Source organism: Ochotona princeps, chromosome 2 (genome assembly GCF_030435755.1).
Source record: "Ochotona princeps isolate mOchPri1 chromosome 2, mOchPri1.hap1, whole genome shotgun sequence".
In the NCBI taxonomy this organism is placed as follows: Eukaryota; Metazoa; Chordata; class Mammalia; order Lagomorpha; family Ochotonidae; genus Ochotona; species Ochotona princeps.
The window spans coordinates 49,307,379-49,319,532 of NC_080833.1; positions in this window are offsets into that span (position 1 = coordinate 49,307,379).

A 12,154-nucleotide genomic window follows, 5' to 3' on the forward strand; every position below is an offset into this window, starting at 1 on the left:
GAGAAACCAAAGATACTCTGGGTCAAAAGACAAAATGAAACTGGAAGAAAAAAGTTTAGCAGAAGCTTTGCATCCTTGTTGGGACAAGTACAGTCTGAAAGCTAGGCCTCAGTCACATATATCCAGGTAGCTAGGAACATGCAATCTAATAGCATGTCATCTGAAACAGACAAAAGTCCTTTAATGTCCTTCAGAATACTGTTAACTCTGTTCAGTAAAAGAAGGAGCCAAGGATAAAATACTCTTGAATAGCATGATTCACAGTGTATACTCTGTGTTAAGCCTGTGAAGAGCTTGCCAGAGCATCTTCTTCTTCCTACATCACCTCATAGGGAAGAATTCTTTATTGTACCATTTACTAGCTAGCTTCTGTTGCTGTGTTAAAAGCTTCACTTTTGGTATTACTGCTGAGGCGAAACATATGGGGATATTCCAAGAGAAAGTATGAGCCAAAACAGCAGCTAGAAAACTGAATTCACTATAAATTGAACATTCTATTGAGTAATATATTTATTGTCATATCATAGATTTTATTATATTTATTGTTACATCATACATAAAATAAATATGAACTAAAGAAAGCACAGTGAATATCCTGGGAGAAATATGAAGCAAAGTCACTTTACAACAAACACCTTATAAGTTTCACTATTTTAGGTTACAAATAACATTATTATTATTATTATTATTATTATTATTATTATTATTATTAAAGCAACCACCACTCCTTTAACACATGGTATTTATTAGACACTGAGAAAAACTGTTCAGATGTATCATTCCATTCCCTCATAGAAGTAAAATAAATTGTAAATCAGAGTAGATAAACAATGAAGTTACTTACCAGCCTGATATGTGTCTCTGTCTAAGCCACATATTCACAAACTTAAGACTGTGCACATCATATCCAATTATTTGGACACATTTTGTTTCTTCTCACAGCCTTGCATCCACATACAATGACCAAAATTATTCTTACTGGCAGTTACCAAGACATAAATCAAATTTATTTCAGGGTCCATTTTAAGCAATATTTTTTGCTTTGTATTTGAAAGAGAGAGATATGAGTCTGTTAGTTCACTTCCCAAATGTCTCATCATCCAGTGCTAGATCAAAATGAAACCAAGGTCTAGGACCTCAATCCATGTCTCTCAGACAGGTGTCAGGGCTTGAGTTACTTGCGCCATCATCACCTGCTGACTCCTGAAGTCTGGAAGTAGATGGGGAGTAGAGGTTCACATCAAGGCAGGCACTCAATTGTGCTCTACTAAACATCTGCCTCCACAAAAATTTTTCTAATCTATTTTCTTTACTTTAAACCAAATAATAAATCTCTTCCTACTAACCAGAAATTGAAGTTGATCTTTTTGTGGCATTTACACATGCTGTGTAACCAAATATTTCTACTTACCCTGAAATGGTGCCCATACTTTAGAGGTCTTGCATCTGATCTTTGGAAATTCAAGAGATCTTCCTTAAAATATAGTACCACCTGGCCTTGGGATTGGGTAGAACGGAGTGGAGGAAACAGCCAATCTTTTGGTGTCCCTAACAAAAGAAAGTTGAGCTGTAGGTGCTTTTGCAAGAGTGACATAGAATTAGAACAGAAAATGGTTGAAGAGTGTCAAGCAGTGGCCAGGTGGCAAATCAGATGCTCGGGAGAGGTGACTGTCTAAATTATTTTCTGTATCAAGAAAACTTTCAGAGCGAAAGGGACAGAAAATTAGAACAGATGTAATGGGGATTTCCTGGGCTAAAAAGGGAACCTGTAACTCCAATGTAAATATGTGTCAGTGCAAAAGAAGGAAGCAGAAACCCATACTTGTCACATACAGACACTTAGTTAGACCTCAGATGTTACTCCTAATACCAATATATTCTAGAAATTCTGTGAGAAATCTCAAAATTTGCATGTTATTCAGGAGAAAAAGGATAAGGAAGGGAATCCTGAATAAACAAGTCACAGCCTAACAAGACTAAATAAAATAGAAGTTGACTTCTTCCAGTGAGAAAGGAATGGGGCTGAAAAATTGATTCAGTTGTAGGAAAAAAAATTAAACATGTCTTGCATATAGTGTGCTTCTGTGAATATCACATCAGCCACTTAGATGTGGATCTCAATAGAAGTTAACATATCCATAAGCAAATAGAACATATTGTTTAACATTGGCTTCCTATCTGGATGGGTCTTCTCAGGGAAAGGTATATTTCCTTCTAACCTGGGATGTGTAAGTCTGGACTATCTTTCCCCTTTAACCAAACAAAATGTAAGTGTGATCCTCTCCACTCCAAGGCCTACCCACGTAGGCCACTGGCACAACCTTTCACTTTTCTCCTTCTCATTGGTTATTGAATGTCAATGATCAAGACAGTCATTGTTTATACTAGACAAAACTCTCCCAGGCCACGTCATCCCTTTCATTATTTAAATCTTACATGGAAAAAAATTTTATTACGTTAACCATGAAGACTTTGTCTTTATTTTCACATAATATTATCTGAAAAAATTAATAGTTTCACAAACTGATTTGTCCAGTGTCATGTAAGCAGTAAGTGTCGGAGTAAGGATTTTAAAACAGCAAGTGTGGTGGTAGTGTCTGTACAGCCACACAAGATGCTGTATTGTCTCTAAGTATTGTCTATATTGTTTCTTGTTGAATTGGTAGAAAAGATTGCATTATTTCATTTCCAAACTATCACATTTTATTACTTAGAAAGAATTCAAACAAAACAGAATTGAAAGGAATTAAGTTCGATTGTTACTTGAATTTTTCCCTACCATCTTCAGTTATATCATCACATGGTATATCCTTACTTAAAACTAATAATATCAATCTTCTTTTTTTCTTCCCTTCAATCTGCTACAAAATTTCCAGAAGTTATTTGAGCCTGGGTAGAAGTCCAGTCAATGCATTATAACTCATCTTGACATCTTTTGTGTTTGTAACTCTTTCGGCTTTCTCACATCATGTTTATATGAATTATTCCGATTCAGCATTGATGGATTATGTTCAGTTAGAGGGTTTGGCATTTTTCTCTGCCATTAGTTATTCCCAGAACAACTTTATGAAATATGTTTATCTCCTTCTCACAGAAAGGCAGATAATGAGTAAACCAAGGATGAAACATTCTCAGGCACTAAACAAAAGCTAATTATTGACATATTCAGGACTAGCATTCAGTGATGCTTATTTGTTTTACCATGCTGAACAGAATATTTTTTAACAGCATGTTTAAAGCCATTCATTCACATTCTTTCACATGTTAAGAATTTAAAGAATTTTTACTGAGCAAGGCATGAGTGCATACTGAAAAATAAACCTGTGCCAGAGAGAACTAACTAATGGCTTCCCAAATTTTAAGTGAAGCTACAAAGACAAGTCAGAAGCAACCTTAATAAAGGAGAACTTAAAGCTAAGTTTCTTGAAGAAAATTAGATTTCCTTTTAGATACTGCAATTGGAGGATAGCATTAGAAGAAATGAACTATAGTTAAACAGTAGGAAATGGATCTCAGGATTCCAGACCAGGGGCTAGGTTCATGTTCTTGACTTTGGAAGGTGAAACTGGGACTTTTTCAGACCAACACAGCTGAAAGAATCCATCACCCGAGGAGCACAACAACAAAAACTAGTAATTTCTCAAGGACCAATCTGAAAAATTCCAGAATACTTTTGAAATTGCAATTGAAGACCATTATTCTTCCAAGTTATCCATGCATGACTCAAAGTACAAGCTCTAAGGAAATCCCAAAGAAATTTGAAAAATAATTTTAGCTCACAGAAATTAGAAAATTATGAAAGTTTATGAGATCAAGCCAAAATATGATATGATTTTATGGAGAGTCTTATACTTTAAAGCCTACATCAGATGAGTAAAGATAAAGGATAAATTATCTAAGAATCTCCTTAAATTAGGATTTTAAAAAAAGCTAAAAAATAAATCCAAAGTATGTGGTACAGGACAAAGAATAAATATTTGAGCAAAGTGCTGTGATATGAAAAATTTACAAAGAGTAGAATAAATCAGGAAAATTAAAGCCTAATTCTTAAAACATATCAATAGTTTTAATCCCAGCTGGAATGTTCCACTTAGGTAGCAAGATTTTGGAAGACAGAACATAAATCTCAATATCTTCATTGACGGAAAAGCTTTACTCTGTGATTCCAGTTTCTGTTAACGGAAAAACAGATAAGAAACAGATAGCATGACCGATTTTATGCTAGCAAACTTTAAAACTAAGAAGTTATGTACAATTTCTAAGAAAGAAGAAAATTATCATAAGGAATGAAAATGAAAACATTTTATGAGTGCAAGCAGTTGGCCTAGCAGTTAAGGCACCCATGTTCCATGTCAGTGTGCCTGGGATCCTAATTATAACTCCATCTTGATGTGGATACTGGAAGGCAACAATGATGGTTCAAGGAGTTGGGAGCTTACCACTTATGGGGGAGATCAGAATTGAGTTCTGAGTTTATGGCTTCAACCCCTGGGACAGCTAAGGACCTTGATAATTATTTGGGGAGCAAGTCAGTGGTTATGAGCACCCACATGATTGCTGTCTGGCTGCATCTCTGTTATGAATAAGCAAACAAATTTCGAAGATTCTCTGAGAAATTGAATATTGTGGAACAACATTGCCCATCAAGGGAAATGTCAACTTAGGATGTTTCTACTGTTGTTTTCTATCAAATATTTCAGAATAGAAAGGGTGTTCCCTGAGGCACAGCTGTTTAAGCTGTGGCCTGGGATGTCATTTTCCGACACAGGTTCTGATTCCAGTCCTGGCTGTTCCATTTCAGATGCAGCGCCCTGTTGAAGTTCCTGGGAAAACTGTTGAATATGGCCTGAATGTTTGGATCCCTGCCATTCACAAGAGAGACTCAGATGAAGCTTGTCGTTCCTGATTTCTACCTGGCTCACTCCTGGCCATTGCAGCCATTTGGAAAGTGAGCCAAAGATAAGGGGATATCTGTCTCTGCCTCTCTCTCTTCTGGATTTACACATTTGTAACAAATAACAAATACATGTTTAAAGAAAGTGAATATTTCACAAATATATGTCAAGTGTTCTCATTAAAATACAGAGGAAAGGGTCCAGCGCAGTAGCCTAATGACTGAAGTCCTCAGTTTACATACGCCTGAAACCCATACGTCCACCTTTTTTGTGTGTGCCGGTGGCCCCACATCCCATCCAGCTCCCTACCTGTGGCCTAGAACAGCAGTCAAGGATGGCCCAAAACCTTGGGACCCTGCAGCCATGTGGAAGACCCAGAGGAGGCTCCTGGCTCATGACGTCCAACTGGCGCAGCTCCAGCTGTTACAGCCACTTGGGGAGTGAATCAGTGGATGGAGGATCTTTCTGTCTTTCCTCCTCTCTGTATATCTGATGTTCCAATAAAATAAAATAAATATATATTTTTTAAAAATACAGAAGAAAATGAACTCTTCAAATGAAAGGAGAAAAGCAGGACATTTTCTAATCTACTTTATCTGGTTGTATGGACCTAACATGGAAACAAGACAATTACATTTCATGGTGAAAAACCAGACCAACATTCCTCATGAGCATATGCATAAATATTAATCACAAAATGATAGCAAATTGAATCCACCAAAACAAAATGTTTAAGACATTGTTTCAAAGAAGAAACACTCCTTCCAGAATGCAAATTTAGTTTAACATTCAATAGAATCACTTAAGTCAATATAAAGGAGAAGTTTTCATTATTCTATTACAATCTCAGATCTAGCATTTAATCAAATTCAATTCTAATTAACGATAAAATCTTATAATAAAATAAGAATATATAGAACTTGCCTAAACTTGATCAAATGGAACTAAAGTAAAGACAGAACCATTTTCAGTTATAATAGAAAAAAAACTGAATCATTACCACTGAAATTGGAATAAGACAAAGATATCAGCTCTCACAATTTGTATTCGGTGCTTAAGGACAGTAGTTAGTATGGTAAGATAGCAAAAAGTAACTAAAGGAGTTCATCATGGAACCAAAGTTGCCTTTGTTTAAAGACACCATAATAAGTTACAAAAATGCACCTTCAAAATACCTATAATAATTGTTAATACAGCAAATCCCAAAGTACAAAAAAAATTCTTATATATTCTAGTAACAAACAGTTTAAATGGAAAAAAAGAATTTGCGATCACATCAATCAATCATTTTAGGGAGTGTTTCTTTCATAAAATCATAAAACTGGAAACTATCCAAATACCAGACAAAAGGATGGATATATTATGATACCTTTATAAATATTTATTTCTTTTCGTTGGAAAAGCAGATTTACAGAGAGATGGAGACACACAGAGAAAAACTTCCATCAGCTGATTCATGCCCCATATGGCTACAATAGATAGAGCTAAGCAGATCTGAAACCAGGAGTCAGGTGCTTTTCTGAAATCTCTCATGTGGGTGTAGGGTCCCGAGACATTCGGCCATTTTCTACTGCTTTCCAAAGCCTAAGAATAGAGCTGAATAGGAAGTGAAGCAGCCAGGAAATGAAACCAGATGATATGGGATGCCGGTTCTTATAGGTAGAGGATTAGCCAGTTGAGCCCCATGTTGTTATATATTTATATAATATGAAATCATGCATCAATCAAACAAAGCAATTTATTGACACATGCAATAACATGAGTGCATTTGAATAATCTGAGCAAATAATTTATGATGTCTATACAAAATAAAATAACATAATCTATATAAAATTGTATATAGTTGTATTTATCTAAATATTTGGTGTCAGAATTTATTCCATGATGAAAGAAACTAGAATACTAGTTGTTTTAATGCAACTGGGGTGTATCTGGAGCAATAGCTAGAGAGCTATCTGGAAAATAGGCATGTTCTATATCATAATAACGGTGGTGAAGGCTGTAACATTTACAGAAGTTGATTGAATTGTACCCATGTTATCTAGACTTTTTACTGAATGAAAATTACACTTCCATTAAAAATATTAGAATAGAGCAAAGGAGAAAGAAGGGGAGAGGAGAGAAAGAGAATAAATAGAAAGAAAAAGAAAGGGACAGATAATAACGATCCCAGGAATGGGTAGGACTTGAGCCAAGAGCTTGTACTAATGTTGCCAAGAACTGAGAAAGAGTAGAGTGGGGCTCTGAAGGGTCAGAGTCCCAGCAAGAATTCAGTAATTCTTTAAGTGGCCAAACTAAATCCTGATACAAAAGGAAAGCATAGTTTGGAGATGCAAGACGGAAAAGAAGAGCTCTGATCCCTGACTTCTGCTCTGTTGGTTTTAAATAGCAGTTGAAGTTATAAAGGTCCATTCTCAGGGATTCACTTGTATAGTTCTCTTGTTCAGCTCCTTTAACTTGGAATATAAAAGTTGCTTCAAATTGCTCACTGTATTTTTGCCAAACTTTTATGTGAAGAATTGGGTGGCAGGTGTTTCATTCTGTAGTCATTCTTAGAAGGGTTTGTTCCCATGTTTGAAAAGAGTCAGTTGTGTGCTTCCCCCTCCCCCCAATCTCTCATTGCAGCCTTGCCTGAAATCTATTCTTCTGGGGTACAGTGGAATGTTAACCCATTTATAATTGCAGTGATCATTCATTTCTGTCTCTCGCTTGCTCGCTTGCACTCTCTCTCAGTTCCCCTCTGTTTCATTGGTGTGCCAAGCACATCAGAGCTACATTCTTGGCAAAAGATTGTTTTTTCCTTTTTTTTTCTTTGCTTCTTTGCTTGTAACAGTAGGAAAAGATCTTACTCTATTCTCAAGACACATAAAGGCCTAATATAAAAGAAGGAAGAACTTCTCCACAACAATAACTGATATATAAACATGAACTTTCATTACACTCACATTGGTACCTCCAGACAATCTTAATTTAGAGGGCAGAAACTGCTTCCCTCTACAGAAAATAAATCAATTGAGTGTCTACAAATATGACCCTTGCAAGCACTCCCCTGGATAGTCATTATTAACCCTTTTCACTTTAGATGATTACTTTCAAATTTAAGGATAAATACTAAATATCTTGACTGTAGTAAAAATACAATGACTTCAAGACACATTTGAAGCTTTCAATATCAAGTTCCAGACTTCTATATTTTCACACTCCTCTCTGTTGCCGCATCTCACATTATTTTAACACTATATTTCTAAAAATCTAGCACAGCACCTGGAATTGAATAGGGCTTCAATGAATCGTGTGTATTCGTATGCTCACCCACACAAAAGTGAACCTGTAGGAGGGAAATTTGTTTAACAAAAACCAAGTCTCCTATATTCATTAATTTTAGAGAAGGTAAGAAAATGGGAGAAAAAGCTATATATTTTTTTTTTTGGTTCTCTAAGTTTAGCTTATATAAGGGGAAGGAATTTAATGAATACAAATTTAAGAAGATAATAATAATTTCCATCCTTTTTTCCTTACCTCCCTCATCCCCACCATCTCGCCTACTTATCTTGCTTTTTTGTTTGTGTTAGTTTCTACAATGACATACTTTCTAATTACTTTATAGTCACAAACTTAACCCTTCACTAAATCAATAATTCAGTAAGTACTAAGTATGAAAACTATTGTTCCTCAAGTTTATAGACAATGGTCTTAAACAATAAATGTCAAAGTGCATACTTCATTCATATGTGTTACATTTTTATTCTGTATATTAGTTATAAATCAGGAAAAACATATTTCTCTTTTCAGAATTGGCTTATTTTGCTATTTCTGCTGATCTGCAGTTGCATTCATTTCATATTGAAGACAGGATTTCACCTTTTCATGGCAGGGTAGTACTCCATCATATATTATAGTCTCTTCATTTTCTAATTCAGTCAGCAAATGAATTTGTGGATTTACTCCATACCTAGCTATTGTGAGTTCAACTTCTTTAAACATAAGGATGCAGGTGACTCTTCCATATGCATGTTTCATTTTCTTTGGTAGATTTCCAGGAATGGGTTGATTGTTCATATGATTGATCCATTTTCAGATCTCTGAGTAAACTCCGTAGTATCTTCAATAATGGTTATACTAGTGGATTAATGTACCGTTCTGCCCACATCCTCACCAGCATTTGTTATTTTTTCTATTAGAGATGATAGTTGTTCTAACTGAGGTAAAGTTGAACCTCACTGTCATTTTTATTTTAGTAATCCTGAACAGCTTTGCTCGTGTCTTCTGGTCATCTTATTTTATCCTTTGGAAACACCTGTTCATATCTTTAGCTCATTTCTGGGACCTTTTTTGTGTGCCGTTGTTTGTTTTCTTAAGCTGCCTATATATTCAGGGAGGGAAGGATGGGATAAAATTCCACAAACTCAAAAGTGATTTTCACCAGAGTCAAAAGATTTGACTTACATTATGACCTGTGACCATCTAAACTTTTATTTTTCTGGAGATTTGTTTCTGGTAGGTATTATTTTTTCTAGGCTATAAAAATGTCGCTGATAGTTCTTTGCATTCACATACAATAATTTTGAATCATCCAAACATGTAAAATCAATGGTAATGTTTCCATATACATGAGATTATAGAAAAGTAAAATTAGGAAGACAGTAAAAGAAATAAGTGGTTGTTAGGAGCTAATGGAAAGGGAATATGACTAGGCAGAACACATAGAATATTGAAAACAGTGAAATTGCTATGAAACCGTAATGAATAATGTTGTACTAATACTATAATCTTAAATATACATCGTTGTGTATTTTATCAAAGCTAAGAGAATATTTGAGCCAACAGTGAACAGTAACAAACTGCTTATCATGTGAAAATGACGTGTGAATATAGGTCCATCAGTCATCACTAGTACATTAGCAAGGTGTATGATGTTGATTGGAGGAGGCAACAATTGTGTAGAACAAAGTGTATTAGAGAACTCCATTTTCTGATCATTTTTGCTGCAAAGCTAATGTTACTTTTTCCTAAGTCCATTAAAAAGTTATGTATAATGTAAAATAAGAGACTATGAAATAGTGAACTATGCTGGCTCCCAAAAAAACAATGTGAATTTGTGGTGCCACTGGATTGCAACATTTACTGTAACTTATCTAAAGACTAAAAGCAAGGGGGCAAAATTCATCTGCAGAAAGAAGACCTTGATTTACTTTACCCACACAAACACATAGGAGAAAAAAGCAGGATCATAAACAAGATAATAGACATTCAACCTTTTTCACACAGTATCTAAAATAATTACCTAACCCAAATAATGATACAAAACAATAATTATAATGAAGTTACAATTCAATATATAGCAAGACAGGAGCAGGTAATAGGTCGCAGAAATAGATACTGGCACTATCTTCTGTTTATAACCTTGTTTATTAATATTACTTGTATTTCTGGGTTGGTATGGTGGCCTCTCAGGCCAGACCTTCAGCTGCGGCTCCAGCATCCCATATGAGCATTAGTTTGTATCCTGGCTGTTTCATTTCTGATCCAACACTGCTTATAACCTGGAACCACAGCAGAGGATAAATCATGTCGTTGGGCCCTTGTACTGATGTGGAACAATGAGAAAGAAACTCCTGTGCCATAGAAAACATTTCTTTCTATTAATAAATAAATTAAAATATTACTTTCATTTCATATATTCAACATCACGGCACTTAACCTTAGAATCTCCAACCAAGCTACTCATAGTATATGAATTACTGTATATAGTCTCTTTGAAAGAAAAAAATAATTTAAGGAAGTGGTTTAAATTTACTTTCCAATTTAACTTAAAAATTCATTAAAAAACTTTTTTTAACAGATGCAATGTGATTTGTAAATAAAATTTTAAGAACATAATGATGTCCCCTTTCTCCCTTTTTCCTGTTTTCTTCTTTCTTTCTCTCTGTTGTTTTTTAACTTTGAGATAACATATTTTAGATTTACATTTACAATGAAAGTCTAATACTTCATTTTTCAGGTATTAGAATGCTATGCTCTGTGGATGCTCATAGCATAGCTAGATGGGTAAGTCAGAAAGCCAATAGCATCTTTGATTTTCATGTAAGGAGGTTGGATTGCAAGAGGTGACTAAAGTGTGATTACATCTTCAAATCACCTCAAAATGTTCTAAAACCCATTTTCTTAAATGTCACACAATGACCAAAAAGAAAATTCATCTGTTATCTTCCTTTGTTTAAAGATAAGATTTATTATGAGAAATAAGTAGTTTTGTGTCCCTTGTTGCTTTAAGCTTTCCATAAGCAGAATGAGCTGGAAGGGAAAATGCTATCAGCCACTGGTAACTCAACCATACACAGCGACCCAGTTCTGGTTGCCTTTCAAATCACAATGATAGGTCTCTCTAATCTCAACAGTAGATACCTCCCAATTTGGAGGTTACTTTGTCTGTAGGTAGCAAGAGTGTACTGTTTACTTTGAAATCTTGGCATTCAGTCAGGTTCCCAGGGGCATGTTAGTGATCAGCAAATCCAGTAAAAACAAAAATTTTACCTAATAAAACACGAAGAGACTTTCCATGCCTCAGGGAGAATAACACCCCTGCCCTTTCTAATTGTCAGTCCACATTCCAAATGCAAAATGGAATCATTTTTGTTTTCAATGTGATGCTAATTTATTAGCTATGGTGCAAATATTGACTGTGGTAATGGGACTTCAAAAAGAATGTCTGCTTGAGGGAGAACAGGAAATCAGTTGGGGAGTGAACATAATCCAGTAGGTTCTGCAGACCAAGTAAGCACTCTAGCAATTCATCTGTTACTTTGCTCCTCATTCATTATTTTTTTCTGTTACTGACCTACTATATTCCAGGTACTCCTTAGATTCTAGAGGTACACAATGTTTTAAAAATTATTTATTTCATCATAGAAATCACAATCAAATCAAGTACAAAGATGTAAATAAGACATTAAGCAAGGTTGTTTTTTGTTTTTGTTTTTGTTTTTTTAACCTTTAAAATAGAACCATGCACTTGGTACAAAGAGAATTGTAGGAAAAAGTATTACCAGGGTGAAACTGTCAGAAAAAGCATAAAAATTGGAAAAAGTTTGAAAACTAATGACTCTTAAAAGATGACTTGTGGGCCCGGCAGCGTGACTAGCGGCTAAAGTCCTCGCCTTGAAAGCCCCGGGATCCCATATGGGCGCCGGTTCTAATCCTGGCAGCTCCACTTCCCATCTAGCTCCCTGCTTGTGGCCTGGGAAAGCAGTCAAGGACAG